This window comes from Pipistrellus hanaki (assembly GCF_964339955.1).
Source record: "Pipistrellus hanaki genome assembly, chromosome: 1".
Taxonomy (NCBI): Eukaryota; Metazoa; Chordata; class Mammalia; order Chiroptera; family Vespertilionidae; genus Pipistrellus; species Pipistrellus hanaki.
Genome location: NC_140503.1, coordinates 197,903,834 through 197,929,503, shown reverse-complemented (window position 1 = coordinate 197,929,503; position 25,670 = coordinate 197,903,834). Strand labels below are relative to the sequence as shown.

Sequence of the window (25,670 nt, the reverse complement as noted above, 5' to 3'; positions counted from 1 at the left end):
TAACTGGGACCACACTTCCTTATGGCTGCAGCGCCACCTGGTGGCCAGGTGATCTAGGCGCGCACTCCTCCGTCTGGAAAAGCAACTTCTATCCCCTGACTCTGGGCTCCTTTCCAAAGAGAAACAGAAGTGGCTGTGGCACGTGAGGGCTAGAATTAGGGAATCACCGGGGTGCTATCCTATTCAAACTAGTTCCTGATGATAACCACATCCGAATCCCTGGGAAGAGACAAGAGACTAGAAAAATCCCTGTCAGCATTGGGTTTTCATGTTCAAATGCATCCTCATGCAAACTCACAAACGTGCACAAATATGGAGTCTACATCCAGGCAACATGTGTGGCCTTCAAAGTCTTCACGGCCTGCAAATTATATACATAAGGCCATTGTAATACAAAAAGGAAGATGACAAGCAGGCTCTGCATCTCTGTAAGGAGTCCCGCCCTTTCTCTTCCCCACAAATGGCCCTGCCTGCCCACTGCTGCCACGCCTGCTGCCATCCCAGACGCACAGCTGAACTGCGCCTTCATCCAGCACAGAACCACCCAACGCTAGCCCGCGCACGGCCGGGAAGGCAGTTTAAATAATGCAATTTGTTTGGGACTTAACCTGGGGGTATGCAACCTAATTCAGCTCATTTTTAAACCCAAATTATCCTGGCTAATAGCCTGGCAGAGCTCAGCACAGAATGTGTGCACCGCCGCTAAAAAATTCCATATTAAAATAGTTTGTGATGGGATATGCTTTTTTTTAATTAAAAGTTTAAATGTACATTAACATTTTTAGATGAAAAACTGACAATCCGAGAACAGTTCTAAATTCCCCTTTGATTGTGTTTCCAGAGCATGCTATAGCTACATAAATAGGCTACCAGCAAAGGTCTTCGAAAGATTCTTTCTGTCCCCTCACAGGGGCCCCTCTTTAGCACTGACCCCCCAGTCAAACTAGATTGTCTCCAAAAACTCCAACTTGCCGTCGTTTCTGACCCATCCCTCCCTGGTCAGGGCAGCTCTCTCCAGTCCCCTGCTGGGATCTCCTATAACCCCCATTAGAAGGAGGCTGAGTTGCTGCTTTTCTGCCAGCCTTTCCGAACCCATGTGTCCTTGCACTGACCCCTTGCCCTTGGGCAAATTTAGCAAAAAAAAAAGGCAAGGGAAGGACACCCAGTTAAATTTATCTTCAGATAAACAGCAAATAAATTTTTAGCACAAGTATGTCCCAAATATTGCATGGAGCATCCTCATACTAAAATAATTATTTGCTATTTACCTCAAATTAAAATTTAATGAGTGTTGTATATTGTATTCCACCATCCCAGCCCAGGGCCCTCTTGGGTGTCCCAGAATAAACCAGTCTTCCATGCCACAGTCCCCACCCCACCCCACACACATACACACAGTCCCTCCCTGCAGTTCCTCCTCGATGATGGAGAGGAATCCACACGTCATTCTTTTAAGACATCTAGCTGAACAGTCGTCTACTCTGAGAGAGTCGTTTTCAGCCATCTTGTTGGTTATTGATACTAGCCTCAGTCAATGGTTCCTCAAACACAGTGTTTGCACAATGAGCAGCACACGATTGTATTTTGCTTTCCTTGTATTTGTTTTTGGGTGACCCCTTACTAATAGCACATAACGCTGCTTTTCTGTTTATGGTAGTGATGTGGAATTCCTTTTAAAATAAAACTGTCTTTATTATAAAAAATAAAAGTAAATCAATGTAAGAGAGAAATTAAGTAAACAATAATGCTGCTCAGATTGAGCAATAGCCTGGCAGTGGTGCAAAAGGACTGAAGTTCAGGAAACAGTGGCCTAAAGCAGGGCAAAATCTGGCCCGCTGTTTTTATAAATAAAGTTTTATTGGAACATGGCCACAACCATCCATGTATGTATTGCCTATGGCTGCTTCCATGAAACAACAGCAGGACTGAGTAGCTGCAAAAAAAAAAAGACCATCTGCCTCACAGAGCCTGAAATATTTATTCTCTGACCCTCTACAAAAACTTGCTGACCCATGACCTAAAGTGTCACTCATCCAAAAAGTCTAAAGGAAAGATAGAACTCTGAAAGTCCCATGACAGAGATATTTTTGGACACAGCAAATATATGGCACAATAAGGCCTGAAGCATACAAGTCTTCCATTCCCCAGTTCAGATTCTTTTCATTAACCTCCTTCCCATGCCTGCCTCTGCTGGGCTTTCCATCCTTCATTCTCATGCTTAAGGTTTGGAGTAGTTCTGCTTCTTCCATTAAGCCTTCCCTTATTAACTCAGAGCCACCTCCGCCCTGTGCTAGGAACTGATACGTGAAATACACCAACACACCTTTTATCATGTTCTCCTTAAACATGCAAAGAAAGCCCTGGCCGGTGGCCCAGATGGTTGAGCATTGTCCCGTACACCAAAAGGTCATGGATTCAATTCCTCGTCAGGGCACATATGAGACAAACAGTCGATGTTTCACAACTCCTCTCTCTCTCTTTTCCTTTCTCTCTCTCTAAAATCAATAAAAACCTATCCTCAGGTGAGGATTTTTTTTTAAAGCCATCTGTTATTTTAGAGAAATGTGGCCATATAATAACTCAATAACTCAATATTTTAGTACAAACTATGTTCAGGTTAGCATAAATAGGTAACACAGTACCTTCCATAATCATGCACAAATTACTTCTGAAACAATGGGTAGGCTCTGGAAATAAAGCTTTAATCAGCTGCAAATGTCTGAGTAAGCACAATTGCACCTGCTAGTTAAGCATCCTTAAGCATGATGCATCCTAATCCAACAGGTCAGCAGTACTGAAGCATCTCAAGCCAATTCACTGAGAGGAGAAGACATGGGCACCTCGGATTTAAGATAAAACTAAAATACAGCCCCTATTGTGCTCTTACAGATACTGAATGTTTCTAAAAAGTCCCTTCACCTTGGAAACTACCAGGTACATGAATTCCAGCTTAATGTCACCTCCCTCATCAACCTTCCCACCCCGGCCCAGACAAAAGCTGTTGCCCCTCCTTCGGGATGTCTACAGACTCTGGTTGCTTTTGAAAATCCAGGCCTCCCAAACTCGCCTTATTCCTGTATGTGGTGATAATTCAGTGACCGAATTGCCTCTAAATCAAGGTCTTTGTTTGGCTTGCTTTTTCCCAGTGCCTCCACAGGATAGGTCTTGATACGTCTTGGCTAAAAGAAGTGATAAGACCCCAAAAGTTGTTCCAAAGGAGATCCACGGAGAATATGACCACACATTTCTATGAAACTAGCAGAATCAAGCAAAACTAAGTAACTGTTATCCGTGCTGACTGAAAAAACGTTCTATTTGAAATCCAGTTTGGTGGACAAGTTATGACGATCAAGGCAAGATACACCCTGGGTCATGTTGGGGAGGGGCCTTTCTCTTCCTGTTGAGTTCTTCTCACCCGCCTCCACTCTCCTTGTTCTCTTAGGAAATCAGCCAATATCAGTCATCTGCACATCAGTATGAGTGAGAAGGAGTTACTTCTCCCAGCCTCACCTCTAGCCGAGGCTCTAAAGGCATTATCCCAAATTAAAGAAACTGGCAACCTGTGCCACACGCCAAGGAAGAATCCAACACTACCCAGCTCTGCCTACAAGTCAAGCCTGATTGGGTGCTACGTTATCCTGGCTCAACTAGAGATGGCAGCAGTGATGGAGGAGAATAAAATGCATGTGGTGATCATTGTTAGCCCTCTTTCCAGATCTCAGAGACACTTCATTCATTCCAGAACAGAATAAAATATTATATGAAACTATCTGGTACCTGTATAAAAAGTAAAAGACCTGGAGGAGAAGTGAAAAACTCCAAGGAAAAATTGCATTGTATTCATGAGGAAGATAAAACCATTCTTTAAAAAAAATAGAATTTTTTCTCTACATGATTTTTTTTCTTTTTTTGCAGCCTTCATACCTCTATCGCCAATTTTTATTTTTATCTTTTTACATCTTGGGGAGAGCCTCACTGATTATGCCAAATAGGAAAGTGGGGGAGACTCTAAGAGAGCAATGCTGGGCAAGCTGTTTAAGTAATAGGAAAGCGAGAGAAATGTTCAGCCCAGAGGGAACCATCTCCCATGTGCCAGTACCTCCCCGTCGGAATGCCACGATCCCCGGGGAGGCACGCCATAAAAAGCATAATTTGAGTATCATCTCTCATCATTCAATATAGTTTTTCAACCCTTTCAAAATTACATTGGAAAATCTATATAATGTGTGCTTAGATTAATGAACTGTTTGAATCCGGATCGATAAGCACTCGAGCTTCTGTGCTGTGGACACCTGCTGGGAGCATCCCGAAGAACCCGCATGGAGGGCAGAGCCAGCCGACGCGCTGTGACTACAGGGGTTCCACTTAATAAACAAGCAATCTAATACATGACCTCTGCAGATTAATTTCCTGAGAGCCAGTAAATAATCTGGATTCAAAATGTCCCTGATTCTGCATATAATTACAGTATCACTTACCAATTAACACATTGATTTAAACCTTCTCGGGATTATGTATTGAAGAGCATAAAAGAGATTGTTCTGTCATCTTCCAAACACTCAAAAAACGCTCTAGTTAGACAAAGAATCACAGCGAGAGGAACTTTCCACCCATCTGACTGTTGTTTATCGGAGGAAAAACGAGGAGGGTAAATACGGTAAAGGGTACTTTATAATATCACCGGCCACCATTATTTTCTCAATAACGGCACCACAATGACACCCATTAGCAAAGGTTTGTACGTGACATAATAACAAAGTCTTGGAGGAACTTCATCATGGCCTGAAATATTTCTGTAGAGCCGGAGATTTATAAAACTGCTTCTCTCTAGCTTGGATTATTATTTTTTTTAATTTACTGCAGCAGCAACCAGGGAATAATTTATCCACCATTAGACAGTTACATAAATAGACAAAGATATACGGTGGAGATTCTTCTCTACTTTAGACAAGTATAATAATTAATGTTTGTTTGCTGTTTCTTATTCCTACATAAAATTTCCCATTAAAAAGTGTTAATCTATCCCTTCATAAGGCCATACAGCGGTGGAGGGGAGAAGGGAGCAGGGAGGGGGGAGAGATACAGTTGAGATTGCTGCGTCGCATGCATACATATGTAAAAGAAGTTAACAATAATAAATCAACACGGCAAATAAAATGAAGCCTGCTGTCCGAGGGCCAAAGCTGTCAAAATGAGGTTTGGTTATTAAGACCTCCGTAGCCAGCTGCTGGGCTAAATAAAATCTTTCCTATCATGTGGGTGCTTAAGGGGAGACAATCCGCAACTGGGATCAAACTGTCAGGGTGCCACGTTCCTGATTCCTTCCCCTTTCTTCCTCTCCAAATAACTGTGTGACCCTCCACAGAAAATGAGAGCTGACTGAAGCCAAACACGACCTAACGAGCTTGTACACGCATTAAACCTCTCCGGCATTTTCTCAAACAGTAAAAATTGCCAGAGAAGGAATGCTTATGCCTCGGAAAAATAAAGATCTCACTGGTTGGCACTCCAGCACTACTGCTTTCCTGGTCAGATCGGTACCACAAACAATCATCAATGTGATTGAAAATGACAAGTCTTGGGAAACAGACACATCCCACGTTGGACCCCATTCTTATTCCTTCTAAGAGACAGGTGACGCCGCTGACGGATGCTCTCCCATTCCGAAATACACAAGGCGGAAGTGATTATTCCTGAGACGCGGCAGCTGAATGTTCCTAACCGGCAAGAAAATAAACAAATCTGCCCGAGCTGGTTTGGCACAGTGGACAAAGCGTGGGCCTGCAGACCAAAGCTCCCGGGTTCCACTCTGGTCAAGGGAGCGCTCCTACCTTGGTTGCATGCTCCTCCCAGGCCTGGGCCCTGATCGGCGCACCTGCAGGAGGCAACCAATCAATGTGTCTCTCTCACATCGGTGTTTCTCTCTGTCTCTCCCTCTACCTTCCACTCTCCCTAAAAAAAACAATGGAAAAATATCCTTGGGTGAGGATTAACAAAGAAAACAACAACAGCAAAAAAAGAAAGGAAGGAAGGAAGGGAGGGAGGGGAGGAGGGAGGAAGGGAGGGAGGGAGGGAGGGAGGGAGGGAGGGAGGGAGGAAGGAAGGAAGGAAATAAGCAAAGCCAACTCCTCCTCCAACGTACGTCAATCCCTAATTTAAAAGGAAGAAAATATGGCCCGGGAGGGTAGGAAGTCCCAAGTGTCGTTTCCAAATAAAAGGAACATTTCAAATAAACTTCAAGTCCCTTGACGACATCCGGACAAAAACAGCAGTTTATGTACCAGCCTCTCCCCCAAGCCCCGGTAGAATTACCGAGAGTTTCAGCCGCTATAATCCAACTCTAAAGCTCTGGGGGTGTCCGCACCACTCAATAGAAAGGAAAACTGAAAATAGTACAAAAATGACTCTTAGTAGCCATAATGTACACTTCTGTGGTCATTACCGGTCAGATAATAACCGGCAGCGACCTTAAACCCATACATTATGGTTTAAGTATGGGCCAGTGCTCATCGCAGATGTGGGGCTTAGAAATAAACAATACAATCTCGCTGTAAAGGCTCCAACTGCTCACAGGCCCCCTCACAGGCAGGATCTCTCCCTCGCCAGCGTTCTCACACCAGGAACCTTTTAGAATGACCTGGAAAATGTGTACTTTAGGGTAATCGTGTTGCACTGCAGAGACAAATACCCAGACCCATGTCATGGAAACCACGCACGGAAGGCAGGTCCCTGCACTGGTTTTATACCTTGAAGACTCCGGAAGAATCTTTTGACCTTTTGAAGGCCCAGCTCTCAGGAAAGCTGCAAGGATCTTAGTTAATACATTCGTCATGTCTGCGAAGGGGAATGATAACAATATTCCCCTTTCACAGTCAAAACAGTGAGGTGCAGGTGAGCCACATGACCTGCTGGGCAAAGGACACCGAAATGACACAGAATGAACTGTTTTGCTGGGCAGACCTGGGTTCTCGCAAGAAAGTACATTTTCACAATGTTTAAATGCCTTCATCATAGATCTAATTGTATGTCTTCCTGCCTCATGCAAATGAGAGGAGTTTGCACATTTTTAAAAATTTTTTTTAAATGTACAAGGAATGTTGCATCTGTTCTCTTCTTTGTAAACTCTCTGCTCAACTAATTTTTTTACATGAAATAATCCTTGTAAATGTGTCTCTGGCCAAGCTGGAAGACTGCATAGTCTGGGAGAAGCTAGAGCTAAAGCCTTGCTCTGCTCCAATACTTGAGCAAAGAGTCCCACCACTTTATCAAGAATTTCCAGCTTGCCCTAGCCAGCTTGGCTCAGTGGATAGAGCATCAGCCTGCGGACCGAAGGGTCCCAGGTTTGATTCCAGCCAAGGGCTCATGTCTGGGTTGCGGGCTCAGTCCCCAGTAGGGGGCATGCAGCCAATGATTCTCTCTCATCACTGATGTTTCTCTCTCTCTCCTTCTCCCTTCCTCTCTAAAATCAATCAATAAATATATTTTTTAAAGAATTACTGGCTTTCTGAAGATGTCCACTGGTTATTTCTTGGCAAAGCCATAGTGGATAGAATACAGAAAATTGGGCATTTCCTCGAAAACATGAAATAAACCCAGTTATAGCAAAAATGTTGTTTTCAGTTGTTTGAAACACAAAAGCAGGGACACGTTGACACCAGCTTCCATCCTCTTCTTCTTCTACTCCAATGAGCTAGTTCATCCACACACGCATCTGCCCTGGCTCCTTGGGGTCACAGTTGAACCCAAGTTCTCAACCCTTGACCACAAGTTCGCAATCTAAGGCTGTGAATAGCTCACAAAATCAACATAGGGCTTTTTTTGTTCCTAATTTTCTTACTACTTACTAGCTTTCTCATTCTCTCCCTGCCTATCTGGAAAGCGATTCCACTTAACTGATTGTTGGCAGGGTCTTTCCTGAAGAAGCTAAAAGTCAACTTTGCTTCAAAGCTTTAGCCACCTAGTCTTTCAGGTACAGAGCTCAGGGTCTACAATGCCAGTGGCAATCTACCCAGCACCATCAGACTGCCTCACAGCTAAAGAGGCCATTGGCAGATGGGTGAATACCTGTCTAGGGCAGTGGCTCTCAATGGGTGTAATTTTGGCCCTGGGAATTACTGGTCAATGTCCTGAGACATCTTGGATTGTCATCTGGGGGAGTGGAGATGGGGTTGTTGGCATCTAGTGGATAATGATAAGGAACACGCAGGAAAGTACCCTCCTCCCCCTCCCCCCCAAAAAAAGAAAGAAAGAAAAGTATAAGCCCCAAATGTCAATAGTGGGGAGGTTAAGAAACTGGGCTGGATTCCTTGTTGTCTAGGACAGGTTCATGCATGCATCCCCAGCACCTCCCTGGTATCTAGCTGATGCTGGTAGAGAACCAGCAAAGCAACCTATGACAAGAGCGTCAGGAGACAGCCCAGCCTTTTCCTTCCTGCTTTATGTCCCATTTTCTTCCATTTGTTGTTTCCAGCTCTCTCCCATTCACCACGCCCCATTCCCTCCCTCTTGTTTTACTCTCTGTTCTTTCTCTTTGCCTTCAAACTGCTTCTTTTGGAGAGCATTCCAGTTCCCAAAGCAGTTAAGTCTAAATGATCTTCAAAACAACCCCACAAGGGAAGTAGAATATCCATAACTCTACAGAGTGAAACTGAAGCTCACAAAATGTAATTTGTCAAAGGTCATCAAAGTCACTAAGTCAGTAAGGTGAAACCGGTGTGTGCCAAGCTCCAGGGCCAGGTGTTCTTCCAGTGAAAGACACCCTGGGACATTATTTGGTCATGCTGAAAGGAGAGAGGGAGAAACATCAAACATTCCCTGTTCTAAAACAAATTCCAGAATACTCATAAGTAGTTGAGGAATAAGGATCATGTACTAGGAAGTTCCCTTCAGGACAACGCTTTCTCCCTCTTTTCTGTAGTGATTGTGAGCCAAATTCATTCAGGGGCTGAAAAATGGAATTGTATCTTTCATATCTATCTATCTATGCAAATGCCTTATTTTAAGAGCCTCAAGTCATGGAATAATCTTGGACTTTCTGGAACAGAGCATCATTGACATTGGATGCAATACCATAAGCCATTGGCCTTAGTAAGTGACAGGAGACCCAACACAAGGGCAGAGACCAGTGTCATAGTGCTGCTAGCATCTGACAAAATGCACGTGAAATTTCATCGCAAATCCCCATCTATCTCACCTGCCACAGTGGCATTGTACACCCTGTGATCAGTGCGTGGTCTCAAGGGCACTGGGCCGAGGTGGTAAATATATAAAAGTAAACAAAGACCTCAGAAGTGAGCTGTGTGTGCATACACAACCACATTTTTAATGCCATAAAACTAACATGCATCTTCCCGTTTGCATGCATGTTCTCCTACATTCCTAAGTTCTTTTGTGTACCAGATCCTGTGTTAGGTGCCAAAGATATAAACCTGAATTGGCCTCACAGTCATCCATTACATGGCCTACAAGGGGCCCAAGACATATCAACAGGTAAATCACCTTCCGAAGAGATCAATGCCCCACTGGAAGTTCGGGGGTTGCCTCCCAGAGGAGGAAGATGAAGAGTTCTGCCCAGGGAGAGTATCTATCAAAGCTGAGACTTGAAAAACAAGGAGAAGTTTGCAGCAGAAGAGAAGGACGGCACAGAGAGCAACATAGCCAAAAGCATAAAAGAGACAAAGACCCAGATTTGCTCAGAGATAGAGAGACTTGGGGAGCATTTGCTTGTGCTGGGCCCAGTGTAGAAACCAGCTGAGGAAGACTAAGGCATAGATGAGAAGGGATTTATATGCTAAGAAATTTAGATTACATTCTAGAAGCCAGCACTTTTTTTTTTAGTTTTCTGGTGCTGCCCAGATAAGACATACGTTTTCCATCACAACTTGGTACACACACATATATATTTATAACTGAAAGAAACATTTACAAAACAACACTCACACTTTCTGCATGAAATTCATTCTATTTTCCATTTCATATTTTTGAATGTTTGATGCAAACCCCAAACACATTGGTTGTATCCTATAGTTGTTAAGCCCTGCTATGGGCCACAAAGAGGGCAAGAGCGTTTTTTAATTAGGAATTGACAAAATCAGGTAAATTTAGGATGATAATTTTGGCAGCAAAGTGAGAGGTGGGTTGGAGTTTAAACTCTGGAATTAGAGAAGCCTGCTAGAAGCAACAGACCATAAAAAATAAGATAGCCCAGTTAGTATGGCTCAGTGGTTGAGCGTCAACCTATGAACCAGGAGGTCATGGTTCCATCCCTGGTCAGGCTTGAATCCCAGTAGGGGGTATGCAGAAGCAGCCAATCAATACTTCTATCTCATCATTGATGTCTCTCTCTCTCTCTCTCTCTCTCTCTCTCTCTCTCTCTCTCTCTTTCTCTCTGTCTCTCTCCTTCCTCTCTGAAATCAATAAAAATATATTTAAGGGGGAGAAAAACATGATATGAACCTGAACTTAAGCAATGACTCCAAAAATGGAAAGCAGGCCCAAGTTCTAGATCCTTCAAGCCACAGAATCAACTAACTTGGGTGACTTATTACAGTGGACATGAGGATAAAGTTTCTAGAGAGAGACTGATGGGATGATGCCAACACTAACTGGGATAGAGAACACAGAAAGCACAACAGGTTTGAGTGATAGAAAGCTGTCTGTCTGGACTAGGTAAATGTGAGTTGACTATAGGACACTTCCAATGAAATGTCCAGTAAATGGATGGATGGGTGGTTCCAAGTTTCAGAAGGTATGTCTGATATGGAAATGTGGATGTAGCTATAATTGGTATAAATATGATCATTAAGGCCTTGAGGGCAGATGAGATCTAGAGGGTCATATAAAAAAGCAGGGAGGAGCCGAAACCGGTTTGGCTCAGTGGATAGAGCATCGGCCTGCGGACTGAAAGGTCTCAGGTTCGATTCCAGTCAAGGGCATGTACTTTGGTTGCGGGCACATCCCCCAGTAGGGAGTGTGCAAGAGGCAGCTGATTGATGATTCTCTCTCATTGATGTTTCTGACTCTCTATCCCTCTCTCTTCCTCTCTGTGAAAAATCAATAAAATATATTAAATTTAAAAAAAAGCAGGGAGGAGAACAAACATGTCGCCCTGGGAACATCAAACTGAAAAATGAGGAAGAAGAACCAAAGGCATTGGAAAAGAGAGCATCATCATGGCCTCATCATTATCCAGCATAATACTACATATTCATTTCTACCTTTACGTATTGCTTGCCTCTGCCACTAGAATATGATGCACTTCTGTACCTCCAGAACCTAGAATAGTGCCCCTAGCACATAGTAGGACTCAATAAATATTTGTTGAGTGAGTGAATGAATACAGAAAAGAATGTGAGCCATGGAAGAAGAGTATTTCACATTATGGGAGTTGTCAACACAGGCAATTGCTTAAAAGAATCAAGAAGGAAGAAGACTGAAATAGGTCATTAGTTTTGAAAATTAGGTCGTTGGTAACATTAGCAAGAGTCATTTCAATAAGTGTTCAGATAAAAGCTAAATTGTTATGGTTTCTAAGAAAATGGGGTGAGGGCCCCAGTTGCAAGGGAATAGAAGGAAATGTCAGGAGAAGGTTAATTTGCAAGAGAAGAGATGGAAGCAATCTCAGGTCATGTATTCATTTCCATGACTAAGAAATTGAAGATAAAAAAGGAAGAAAGCAATGGAATAAGATGGTGAAAAGGGTGGAAAGAGCTAGGAAGTCTATAAGTGAAAATAAGTATACAATTAAAAGGTTGTTTTGTCCTGTAGGGCTGCTATAATAAAATACCATACACTGGGTGGCTTATACTGGTAAACAATAGAAATTTATTTCTCACAGTTCTGAAGTCAGGGAAGTATAAGATCAAGGCACCAGCAGTTTCATTATCTGGTGAGGACCCACTTTCTGGTTCATAAACTTCTTCTAACTGTGTCCTCACTTAGTGGAAAGGGCAAGGAAATCTCTCTTGGGTCTCCCTTTCAAGGGCACTGATCCCATTAACAAGGGCCCCACCCTCATGACCTAATTACCTCCCAAAGGCTCTACCTCCTAATGCCATCACAGTGAAGGTTAAAATTTCAACATATGAATTTGGGGTTGGAGAAACTCAAACATTCAGACCATAGCAGAAGTTGACTTTCATAAGCTTTTTGTGTTATAGAAGAGGAGGGAAGAACATGTGGGTTACCATGAGTAAATAAGCAGGGATATGAAAGAAAAATGAGGAAATCCCCGAATAGACAGACTCTCACTTTTATTCTATGAAGGAGGGGGCAAGATTACCTGCAGAATCTGCAGAAGTTGAGGAATCATTCATTTTGGATGGAAAAGGTGGCTAACTAGGAGAGAGCAAAGAGATTTCAAGAAGCACCAAAGATCTAACCAAAACTAGAAACCATAATTCAAGGTGTGGTCCATCAGATGGTCATGGAACTTCTTTAGCAAACCTTGGAGCCCAGAGGAGAAGCAAAGGGAAAAAATAACTCACCATGTCGCCACAGTGTTGTGATGAAAATTATCCTGGGAGAAAGCCTACCCATCTTCTTCTCTACGAATAAGAGCAGTTAGTCCCAGTTTTAGCCCTTCTATGTGGCCGGGACCTGAGAAAGTCATCATATCTCCATGAGCTCAATAACTGTGTTGTTCTAGTCTCAGTAGCTTGTGGTGGTGCTCAAATAGGACAATGTCTTTGAATGACTTTTGCCAACTCCTACGTATTCCTTAGGTCACTGGCCTTGTTGCTCCCCTAAACCAGTCTTTTGCCATGTTTTTAGTACCGGTCAACAAGGATACACCTAACACCTACTAGACATCTGCCTGTCTCCTTCTCTCTGACTAATCTCCTAGCTCCACAGGAGTCACATTTTTTACCCAGAGCATAGAACAGTTTGCAGAGGAGACCCTTGCCTCCTTCAGCATCTATTTAAATTACTTCCCCATGAAAAGAACTTCTGCCAACCCCAATGCCTTAGAGATGGAACCAAGGTGAGAGAAATCTGCTTGTGTTAGCAAACTCCATAATTACATGGAGATATATCCACCTGGGTAATAGCTAATAGGATATTTTTTTTAAACTTTTTATAAAAATATTTCCATTTCTTACCTTGCTAGATTGACTTTGTTTCAATATTAATTGCCTCCATAGTCTTAATCTAGAGCAGTATTTCTAACCAGTGTCCCTGTACGTTTTTCTCTCTTTCTGGGAAACTGCTATGGGATGACTTCATTTAAATATTTTAATACCATGAATAAATATTATTTTCCTTTGCTCTAGGGGGGGACAAGCAAGTCTCTGGAGGGTGACTGTCAACTCTCCGACAGTTTACTTCATGAAATAGGTCACCAGGTTTCAGTTTGGCCTACAAGTTTCATCAACTAAAGAAATGCCCATCTCCTTTCACCTATGCTAATTACCATGATCTGCAAAAGGAACATACAAACCCTCCCCTGAAACACTCCTTTCTAGGGCATTGAGTTTATGAATGAGGTCTCTTGGCCTAAAGGATTCTTGGACAGCCTTTTACATAACAAGTCTCCTCCTGCTGCGGATGCGCGGATCCCAGACAATGGTGTCACCTGGAATGCTAAGTTGCAGCCATAAATTATTCTTTTTTGCATCATTAGAGCAGCTGCTCTGGCCTCGCAGTCCATCTCTGTCCTGTGCCAATGCAAAGGGTTAGCTGAGGCCCCCTCACTTGTTAAGTAAGCTCTGACTCCTCACCAGTCCCGAGCACATGCTCCGGTCCCTGGGTAGCCCAATTTTTACTGCTGAAACTCAAGAAGCTATTAAAGTCTCCTCAACCTGGCAGAGCCCCAGGACCAGATGGTGTTCTCCTGGTTCTTACAAAGCCTTTATTAACAAAATGACACCAAGCCTCGCTGGCCTCCATAATGGCTGCTTTTCCCACCCACAGAAGACCCTAGACGGGGAGGACAACCTGTTGACTGCTATTCTCATCATTGCTGTCAAAATATCCTGCGGCCTCCCAGATGCCCTGAATCTTCCCCTGACCTCTTGCAGGGCACCCATTAATATGGCCTCCTCTCCCCCAAAAAGGAAAGAAAGCAAAAGACTGCACTTAAGCTAATGAGAGGCATAAACAACAGACTACAGAGGGTGTTTGCTAGGACCTCTCCATCCCTCTTTGGGAATTTTGAACAGTTTGGCAATGAGTAAGCTCCAGGCAGGCCCCCTCAGGAAAGTCAGAGCTCTTCATTGCTAGGCTGGCATCTCAGGATTTGCATGGAGGATCCGCTTTCGGTCTGGAGTGGCTTTCCAACCTGAGCTCATGCAGCCGGCCACACATGATTCTGAGCATCACGGCTGCATTAGCGGGGCCTGGGAGAGCATGGGCGTCAGGAATGGAGCGAGAATGTCTCACCTCAGGGTCACTAGTTCAGATGCAAAAGGCCATGGAAAGCTTCGGGTGGACTCCGGGACAGTTTCCAGGCCCCATCAGCTGCCACAGATGGCACTTGTGTGACAAATCCTAACTGCACAGTGTCTCAAGAAAAAACTTGGAAACTCACGCTCTCTGAGGTCACTCTGGGCTTGGGAAAGCATGAGGCGGAGGGACGGAATTAGCGGCCCTTTCCACCCGTTCTGTGACCTCTGGCTTTGTGAAGCATGAAGCCATTCAGAAACGCAAATGCCCCCTCCATGAGTTTTTCAAATGGCTTTTCAAGTTCAACAGTTTGACTCACCCTCTCACCTAGTCTTTGTCCACTCACGACAGGCCCTGGAAACACGTGAGCAGTTGAAACCTTTAAAATTCCCCCCAACCTCAACTGTGTCAGGGGAAAGTAGGCAGAGCCCATGAGAGCTGTTTGGACATTTGGCTCAGAACTGTTAACAAATGATAAATCCCTTGGTCCAGTCACACAGCTAATAAGTTGGCAAAAGTGATACTTGAACTCAAGGCTGTGAGAGTCCCAAGCATTGCACTCCTGGCCATTTTGCATAACCCTGCCCCCAGACCTCCATCAATGCTGGGCGGTTAATGAGTAACCCTGTGAACTATCCTAGTCCCCGATGTATACTGTTCTCATTTGTCGGTTTAAAACAGGGTGGGCAATCCAACGCCATGCACACCACAGCCCACATTACTGATCAGCCACGCTCTCACAGAGCCAAAATGAGGCCTTTGATTCCTCACACGCTCCTCATAGAGTCTTTCTTTTTTAATATATTTTATTGATTTTTTACAGAGAATAAGGGAGAAGGATGGAGAGTTAGAAACATCAATGAGAAAGAAATATCGATTAGCTGCCTCCTGCACATCCGCCACTGGGGATGTGCCCATAACCAAGGTGCATGCCCTTGATCGGAATCAAACCCAGAACCCTCCAGTCCACAGGCTGACTCTATCTACTGAACTAAACAAGTCAGGCTCCTTATATAGTCTTGATCCATATAAAGTTTCTAGCCGGGGCCAAGAAGAGGGTGTGGCTGATCAGATACTTGCCTTGGGTGCAAAACTTAAGTCGGCACCAAAATCTCAATAATCAAGATAATATTTTATTGCAATAGGTTAAAAACTGACAGGAAAAAAAAATGAGCTAAGACAGACGTCAACAGGCTCTTATTTCTCACAATTCTGGAGGCTGAGAAGTGCCAAGTTGAGGTGGTTGATTTGGTTCCTGGGAAGGGTGCTCTCTCTGGCTTTCAAAAGGCCATCTTAAGCTGTACCCTCATGTGGCAGAGAGGCAAGCAAGCTCTTTGGAGTCTCTTTTTATAAGGACACTGATTCCAGCCTGGGGACCCTACCTTGATGACCTCATCTACATGTAATGATCTCCCGAAGGCCCCATCTCCAAACACCACCACACCAAAGGCGGGGTGAGGGGGTTTTGAGAGCTTCAACATGTGAAGAGGGGAGTGGGGAGCATGATTCAGTCCTTAGCAGCATCCAAGGGCTAGAAGGGCTCCGTGAGTAGCTAGACACGGAGGTCCAGGGAAAGAACTGCAGGAGAGGAGGCTGGCCACCCTGCAGCTTTAAAGACCACGAGAAGAAGTTTGGGTTGGAATCTGTAAATAAGGGGAAGCCACGTGAGCTGAAAGGTGGTTGATCCAATGACCAAATGGCAAAGAACCAGTGAACACCTGGTTAGAAGGGAGCAGTACAGGGAGTGAGCAGATACAAGGAGGTTACTGTGTGGTCCAGGACTGGACCTGGGGGTAGCAGAGGAGATGGAGAGGAACAAGCTGACTCAAGCTGGAACTGATAACCCTTGGTGATGAGTTTGATGTGGAGGGACAGGGAAAGAGAAAACAAATGCTTGATTTTGGCTTAAGCAACAGGATAGCATTACTAAGGTAATGAGAGGCTGAGTAAGAAACAGATGTGAGTTGGGTTTGGAGTGAAGAGTATTATCTCATTCCCTGTGGGGGAGGGATTTTCCCACCTAAGGTGGGGATAGGATGCTGGAGGGAAAAAAATCATACCTTCCCACTGATAATACCTACTGGCTGAAAACAATCACCACAAATTTTAGTCTCCATCAATCCTCCCACTTGTGTCTTACTCACGGCAATAAAGTTTATTCCCAATAATACTGCTGCAATTTTTTATTCATCATCCTTGTGTCTTAGAATTACCATAGCAGTGAAATTTATATTCAATGGCATTATTACAATTTCCAACTACTCATGAAATTATTGTTTCTATTTGTGATGTGTTTTGGAGCTATAATGATAAAAATTTCCTCTCAAAAATACCACTGCAATGTTGATGTCCTCAAAACCTGCCATAAATGACAAATTACAGAATGCCTGTGAGCAGCTAAATGCACTTCCTGGACAACAGAGCTTCTTTTTTCTATGATGTAGAAATCAGGGCCCTTTAGTAAAAGAACTGAAATACTAATGGCTGAAAGTCACAGGTTAGGACAACTCCGATTGTTGACCCTGAACCTATTAGTAAAACAAAGCATAAAATTGAGCACATGCCTCCTAAATGTGCTTTTTAATTTATAAAATATTGTAACCTAATTATAAATTAGATTATAATTTATTACTACTTCTACAGCACTCATCCTATATAATAAAAGGCTAATATGGAAATTGTCCCCTCCACCAGGAGTTTGACCAAGGGGTGGGGCCAGCTAGCCAACCTCTTTCATCCTCTCCCCCATCCAGCCCCACCTGATTGGTCCCAATCAATCGGAGCCAGCCTGCTAGACCCCACCTGTGTACAAATTCATGCACACAGGCCCTTAACAGATAAACCAAGAAAGAACTTGAAGAGGATGGAATACAAAAGAAAAAGACACAGAAATCCTAATATATTTTTCCCCCCTCTTCATTGCTCTTCTACGTTCCCCACCTCATTAATGCCCCACAGTTTGGAAAGAACTGGACTAAAACTTACACCCCTCCCTCATCTCATAATCTATCTATCCTTCTGATTCTTGGAGAGAAGTGATTGGATCATGTGTTCCCAACCCCTGGGGCTAAATGCAGAACCCTAAGGGCTTAGGCGCAGAGGCCACAAGAAGGCCAGGAGGGTCGTTTCATCTGTTTAAATTTGGGGAATTTTGAGTGAGAAGTTCAACTGAACAGAAGGCTTTGTAATGAACACAAGCAAGTTTGGAAATTGCTACTCTAAAAAGCATCCCAAGACTCCAGAGGCTACCTGTATGCTCCCTTCGCTCTCTGCGCTGCTGTTTCCTGTTATCTTCTTGACTTCTTCCAGGTCCCAGCTAGAAGGCATTAAAGCAGCCTCAGTGACTATTTATGTGTTCAACTGCTTTGGGCAGACTTGGTTCCTGGTACTGCATGGCCACTATCAGGATGCTGCCACAAGAGCTTACACACACACACACACACACACACACACACACAGATTTTCAGAAGGAATAGGAAAAATTCCAAGACAGCATTAGACAGCTTCTAAGCAGCTGGCACAGGGAGTCACTCTGTCAAGACTCCTGTTATAACTGTTCTGATCTTTCCCATCAAAGATCCAAGACAGATTCCAATAAAATGGCCCATTTACACAAACAGCACCTGGACTTCTAGGTACAGATTTACCATGAATTTACTGTACAGTCAAAGAGAAGTGACCCAACCCTCTGGGTCAAATCCCATATGGCCAAGAAGACTTTCTATCCCCAGAAGAAGTTCTTCCAAAATAGAAGCTGCCCCAGTCTCTCACGCTGACTTTCTGTCCTCCTTATCCAACCTGTTCTTTGGACAATACTCTTAATCTTTTTATCCTGGTTCAAATTCCTTCCCCAAACGGAGGTCTCCCTTCCTCTTGGGAGTTCCTATAGCGATGGTTGTCTGTGCAATTCATTTGACAGTTAATTGTGGGAGACCCTGTATTGTTGCTTATTTAAAGGTTATGATGGCAATTAACTTTTCATACATCCTTCCAGGATCCCAAGGTAGACCAGAAGTATCTGTAGGGCAGGAAGTCTCTTACCTCTTCACATAGGGAATAACATGGCAGTTGGGACATAGTAGGTGCCCTGGAGAGATTTGCTGAATTCAATTTTTTTCAAGCACATTGTCAGCTTCCTTTAATTTCTGTGAAAGGGCATAGCAATACCCATCCCATGAGGCTGGGCTGAGGAGGAAACCGGCTAGTTCATGCACAACACAGCCATAAACCATCAACCCCAGGGACACATATATCTGATAGTGTTGGTTAATTTTCTAAATGCTCACTTCATTGTCAACATTTGAAAATCGGGGGATTTCACACAATGCACGCTAACAAACCTGCAACACTGGCTTCTGTTGAAAACCAGAGCTCGTCGCTCTACGTGCGTTCCTATCTGGTAACAGCTGGCGGGAGCTGAGAAGCATAGATTTTTCTGATCACAGTGTCCTCCTCATTCCCTAGCAATCGCATGCAATGTTAAGTCAAGATCTGAGAGGACCTAAAAGTTCTTGTCCCTTAAAGAGTCATGATTTGTGTGCTAGAGAGACACTATGGAATGGTGGGGACTGTGACAAAATGACAAGGCTACCTCCCAGTCACCACCCACCCATCCCACTTCAGCCACGTGCCCCTGCCGAGTAGCTCCCACAGTCATGTGAGTGCCCTGCCCTTGGTAAGTGCTTAGGAAACCATAGTATCCTGACCCACTTCCCCTGTCCTTACATTCTTCTCCTACCTCATTTATTTTGTCTCAAAATAGCCTAATTGTTTCTGTGCCCTTAGATTTCCCTTTCAGATTTGTATTCCCCTGCCCTTTTCTGTGTGTGGGATCCTGCTGGTAGGACATTTGAATCAGACCTTACCTCATTCTTGGAGACTAAGTGACCGCAGCCTGACTGCGGGAAAGCAAGTCAATGAGCAACTGGGGCGGAGAGAGGGGCACCGCCACAACCTAAGTAACGGGGGCTTCCTGCACCTGACAGGACTCAGGCGCAGGCCTGGGGGGGGGGTGCACAGAAAGCTGGAGAGTCAGCTGCTTTGGATGTGGGCCCTGCTACCTCAGCCCAAGGCTGGCCTCACACCTGTCATGCCCACAGCCCTGGCCGTTTGCCAAAGAAAAGGAGGAAGGGGGGAAGGAGTGAGGCGAGGTGGGAGGAAGGGGAGAGAGGAGACGAGGACAGGGGTGGGAGGAACTCTGAGATCTCAGCTTGTGCATCGCTGAGATAGTGCTTAGCCCAAGAGAACGGGCGCTGCCTGGTTTTAGCAAAGCGACAAATGCAAATGTGGCTTGTCCTTAAAATTCAGTAGCACTGGGATGAAAAAGAAGTGCTACCTCGAGTTGTGACATTTAAGTGGTCATGCATTTTTCAGCGTATCAGTTATACCAAGATGTTTATATTCCCTCCCTCCTCGGTCATGTTTCATTTAAATGGGGAATGGGGGGAGTCTTAGGAAACTTTAATTAAATACAATAGAATCGTGGAGATCCAAGTGAACCAAAACAGACTTTAGAGGTTAGAGAAAGCAGAAACCCAAATGATATAAATAATGAGGGGAAAATAAAAGCGGAAGAGTAAACGAAATAAATATTCTTGTTATCTCTGCCTCTGGCTGTTTCCCCTCCAAGTGCATTTTTATCTTGTATTATAGTTCTGAAAAATCCAGAAAGAAAAATGTCAGTAGATGACAGCATGAAAAGTTTCGTGGGATGCCGAGTTCATCTAAAACCTTTAGCAGTAAAGGGAAAAGATTTCTTTTTTTTTTTAATGTGCGGCTGCATGGGTAGTTTAATTCATAATCTTACACGCGTGCAAAATGAAGTTCAAAAGGTCTAATAGAAAGCCCAGATAAATTCGAGTCCATCCATTCCGTTCCTGTGTCCGTACATTACCACTTTAATATATAAGACAATGACAGCGATGATAATGACCTTAACTTGGGGGATCCATTTGTTGACAGCAGGTGATAATTCGGCCTTCCTGATAGTAATCTGTTTTTTTGGCAAACGGGGAGAGAGAGGGCTACTTGCCACCTACATTTATTTTTATGGGGAGGACATGTTTTATAAATCTGGATCCGGGGCAGGACAGGTGTGGAATTAATTGCCCAAGTTGCAAAATATGTTAGAGATGGCGTGTTAAATCTATGGCACACGGCGGCCCTGACATGATTAAATGTTCGCTTCTATTAAGTAACCACAAGCCCGTATTTCCAATTACGGTGGTGAGCGGCTCTCTGCTGAGTGGATTAGCTCAGTACTTCATTCTGCCAGTAGCTTTATGATCAGAGATCTTTAATTTTCCCAAATTCAGCTCGTAGGGCCTCAAAGACAAGCTGCCCAACTTTCACATAATATACTTCCCTTTTTTAAACTTCCACCTCCTACCCTTCCCTAGGAGCGCCATTTCCTGTCACCGTAATTATAATAATTTGGATGTAGTTCCTGGGATCACATTCCTAACTGAGCCCTAAATTGGTTAACCTCATGAAGTGATTAATATGCTTTTTTAACCTTCACAAATTATGTTTGTCTGGTTGGTCAGGTTGATACCTGATTGCATACATCTCTACCTCTTTCCCTTCAGTTTTTTAATGTCGCTATTTTAGTCCAGAAAACGTGCACTTTTTTAATAATGGGCTAGAAATTACAGAACTGTAAGAGCTGAAAAGGAAGACCTGGGGAAGGAGCTGGTTGGATAAAGGCTCCATGGAATGAGATCACATTGGTCTTAGACACCCCAAACTGGCTGGGGCCTGGGAAGCGAGTGAGCGGAAGCACTAGCCTCAGGCCTGGGAGAGCTGGACCAAGGGTGTGACATTAAACCCAACTCAATGAGGGTTTTTAAATGAGGCATGACCACAGCCAGATTGGTGTTTTAGAAACTTTGTTTTTAGGTGGATCCTTAAAGAATCTACTGCTCGCCGAAACCGGTTTGGCTCAGTGGATAGAGCGTCAGCCTGCAGACTGAAGGGTCCCAGGTTCGATCCGGGTCAAGAGCATGTACCTTGGTTGCGGGCACATCCCCAAGAGGGGGTGTGCAGGAGGCAATTGATAGATGTTTCTCTCTCATCAATGTTTCTAACTCTCTATCTCTTTCCCTTCATCTCTGTAAAAAAAAATCAATAAAATATATTTAATAAAAAGAAAGAATCTACTGCTCTCATCCAGCAAAACAGGTTGATGCAAGTGTGAACTGTAGCAAAAGGATGGGCTGGTTTTGAGAGCCATTTCTACCTCAAGTTGCCTACTGTCCAGGTTGTAAGATAAAACTCATGTGTGAAAACAGAGCAGCTCAAGGTCATTCACAATCCATTTACTAACTGTGTGGACCTTAGGGAAGGTGGGAATTAGAAAGTCAGGATTGGCCCCCTAGAGAAGACCAACTTCAAGTCGGGAAGCGATTCAGGAGACAGTGGCCTGCCTGAAGATTTGGTGAGCTGCTGAGTGTGTTAGCTCAAGAGAAAGGAAGGAGACAGCTATTGGGCAGCCTCACACCAGCCTGATGCTACAGAGTTTCCCACCGAAGCAGTCAGCTCAGCAAATCTAATATCCTCTCTAGAGAATGTGCAGAAAACACCTTGGGACGGAATGACCCGCCCTACAGAAGACACCCATTAATGGGAAGACATTCACCCCAACCGTCTAGGACCCTGTGCAGTCAATGGCAGTCACCTGTGAACATTAAATCAGATCTCGAGACTGATCACCTCCCTGTCCTGAAGGCTCATCTAATACCCTTTCTCTGACTGGCCCTTTATTTAAATGTTTCCTAAATCATGTGTCAGGAGGCCTGTGTTGATATAAAATCAATATCTTCACAATTCCTTTTTGTCTATTCTGACGACGTGGCCAGATTGTCAGAACTAGCTCAGAGTGCTTTACATGGGGGGGGGGGGGGGGGCCTGTTTGGAAAAGCAGCTGTAGGCTTTAGGATTACAAAATAATAACAAATTTGCATCCACAGGATTTGATTCTTCCAGACCTCTCAAGAAACGTGTTGGCACCTGCTAAGCTTTGAATTGAAAGCATTTCAGAAGTTAAGAACACTCTGTAACTGGTCTCAATCTGGGAGGGGGACACAAATCCCAACAGAAAACCCCAACATCAAGCACTTCTGGATTTCTATTGGGCAGGAAGGACTTTCCCACCTTTGCCAAATAATATTCTGAGACTCTGGAGAACATTTTTGGTTAAAAGATAATCATTCAAGATCATTGAAATGACTCACTCCATATTGTTATAGTCTGAATATTTGTGTGCCACCCGCCTCCCCCCCCCCCCAAGACCTCATTCATACCTTGAGATCCTGAGCTCCAAGATTATGGTATTTGGAGGTGAGGGTTTGGGAGGTGATTAGGTCGTGATGGCGAAGCTCTCAACAATGGTATTAGTGCCCTTATAAACCCCAGACAGTTCTGGCAACTTTTTTTTTTCCACATGAGGACCCATGGGGTGGAAGGCAATCTATGAAGCAAGAAATGGGTTCTCACCAGACACCAGATCTGCCAGCACCTTGAGCTTGGACATCCAGCCTCCAGAACTATGAGACATAAATGGCTCTCATTTAAGTCACCATGTCTGTGGTATCTGGGTTAGAGCCGCCTGAACGGAGACAGCGGTGAAGCCGTTTCTTTTCATCACACCTGCTGTCATCCACCAGCACCTTGTCCTGGAACCTGGCACACATCAAAGCCAGATGAGAAAAAGGACACACATTTCCCCACACCCTCGACAGCACATGCTGTCCTTCTGTTTTTGTGATGACAGCCATCCTGACAGGTGCGAGGTGACATCTAATTGTGGTTTTGATTTGCATTTCCCTGATGATTAGTCAAGTTGAGCATCGTTTCATTTACTTGTGGACCATCTGTGTGTCTTCTTTGGAGAAATGTCTACTCGAGTCTTTAGCCCATTTTTTAAAATCCGGTTATTAGTTTTTTTCCTATTTAGATATAGGAGTTCCTTATATATTTTAACTCCTGCAAGGGGAGGAAGGAGAAAAAAAAACAAAAACACTTTTGACATGATAATCACACAGAAGGTGCTAAGGAGCTCCTATGGCCAGAAGAAAGAGATGAGGCTCTGTCAGCAGAGATAAGGGGAGGATGTTAGGGTTGAATCTCTGTGCCCCCTCCAAATCCACAGGCTGTTATCATGACAGCAAAATTCATTACATCATTCTCAATGTAATGGTTTTAGGAGGTGGGGCCTTTGGGGGGTAGCTAGGTCACAAGGGTGCAGCCCCCTGGTGGATGGGACCAGAAGTCTCACTTTTTCGGGCACCTGAGAACACAGTAAGAAGTTGGCTGTGTGACCCAGAAGGGGGCTCTCACCAGAACCCAACTCTGCCTGCCTTCTGATCCCAGACTTCCAGCCTCCGGACCTGGGAGAAATAAATGTCTGTCCTTCATAAGCCACCCCATGCGTCACAGCTCAGCCTGACGATGGTGGATGGGAAATATAGAATTTCCTGGAGAGCTATCCCATGTCTCCGCCTTATTTTACGAGTGAACATCTGACCACTGCATCTAGAGCATCCCTTGGAGAGCAGATGCCTCAGCCAGGGGCAGCATTTCTCAGCTGACTGCTCACACCACCACACCCTACTCCACCCCTGCTCCAACAGGCCCAGCCTGCACCAGCTGGGCCTTCTCCCCCTTCTCGGCATGATCCAAAACCATGAATTCAGTGTCATGAATCTCACTGGTCTGCCCAGCACCTTGGGTGCACAGACAGGGGCCAGTCCAGGCCACCACCACGAACCAGGACCAGGCAGGTGAGTGCAGGGGCTGAGCCAAACAGACTGCCCTCTGGGAAACCGATCAAAATGAGGCAAAGAAGGCACATCAGTTGGGATAGGGACCTGGGGGTTAAAGGATCGGCAGCCATGGGGGCTGGCATTTGGGCCCCAGGAGTCAGGGGAGTAAGAGGCTCCTAAGGTGGTGAGGGAAATAGCCGTTATTCTGACTCTGCTGCCTGGGCCTGTTTCACAGGACACGTGGCTTCACTTTCTGACCCTGAATCCTATGATGTGTCTGAATCCCCGACATACATCCAATACCCACCACAGATGTGTGAGTGGGCCCGGCCGGCGTGGCTCCGTAGTTGAGTGAACCAGGAGGTTACAGTTCAATTCCCGGTCAGGGCACATGCCTGGGTTGTAGACTCAATCCCCAGGAGGCAGCCAATCAATGATTTTCTCTCATTGATGCTTCTATCTCTCTCTCTCTCTCCCTTCCTCTCTCTGAAGTCAATAAATAGTATATTATATTTTTTTAAATGTGTGTGTGTGTGTGTGTGTGTGTGAGAGAGAGAGAGAGAGAGAGAGAGAGAGAGAGAGAGAGAGAGAGAAAGAGAGAGAGAGAGAGAGAAGAGAAACCTTAGCATGAAACAGCACCAGATTTCCCTTCCCACAGAACAATGGAGACAGTGACCAGGAGCTTCTAAAGACATCAGCACCAAACCTTTTCAACTGGGCAATCATTCTTCACAGTAAGGACAGCACAGAGGCCCGCCCATTTAATCAGGTAAAGCACTTATTGCTGAAAACAGCACACAGTTCATGAGAATATCCCTACACATCCATCCTTGGCACTCAACTCCCTGCCAGGAACCACGGGCACCTGTCCCGTGCGTGCCACTTCACTTCTGTTGCCCTAAGTTTTCTCCAACCTCTCCTTTCCCCCAACAAACACCATTTTCCTATAGAATTGAATGTAACATTGCTCCACACTTTATGGCAGTCTCATGTATGAGACTGTAGCTGGCCTGGGCCTGGGGAGTCTGTCCACAGTTTGTCTGAGTTGCCCACTTCAACTCAGTAATATGCAATCTTTTTTTTTCTTTTTTTTTTTTCTTTTTCTTTTTTTTTTCTTTTTTCAGAGAGAGAGATAGAAACATCAGAGATGAGAGAGAATCACTGATCTGCTGCCTCTTGCATGCCCCACACTGGGGATCGAGCCACCTTGACCAGAAATCCAACCATGACCTCTTGGTTCTTGGGTCAATGTTCTCCCACTGAGCCAATGCTGGCAGGGCTCATTGGCGTGCTTACCACTCAGAAGACCTTATGATGCTGGCTGCCCACACTCTTCTTTGTTTAGGCTAAAGACTCTCCATCTTTGGTCTCTGCCTCCACTGGCTCTCTCACCGGTTACATAAGAGCCTCCCAGGGGTCAGTCCTGCCCCTACCTCACCCCTGCCTCGCTGTCACCCACCCTCCTCAAGCAGCTGAGAGATCTTCAGAAAACATAAGCCAGGCCACATCCCTCCCCTGCTTCAAAAC

At 44.6% G+C, this 25,670-nt stretch overlaps 1 protein-coding gene across 2 annotated transcripts in view; it reads right to left on the bottom strand.

Moving 5' to 3' along the window:
- Positions 1 to 25,670, bottom strand: part of PPARGC1A (PPARG coactivator 1 alpha) — a 645,981-nt gene that overhangs the window by 596,722 nt on the left and 23,589 nt on the right. Inside the window, exon 2 of one of the 2 annotated variants that reach the window (XM_084890519.1) lies at positions 17,632 to 17,698. The exons of the other annotated variant lie outside the window; for it this stretch is intronic. The gene's annotated coding sequence lies outside the window, so the exon portion shown is untranslated. The remainder of the gene's footprint in view (positions 1 to 17,631; positions 17,699 to 25,670) is intronic. 2 annotated transcript variants of the gene reach the window in all.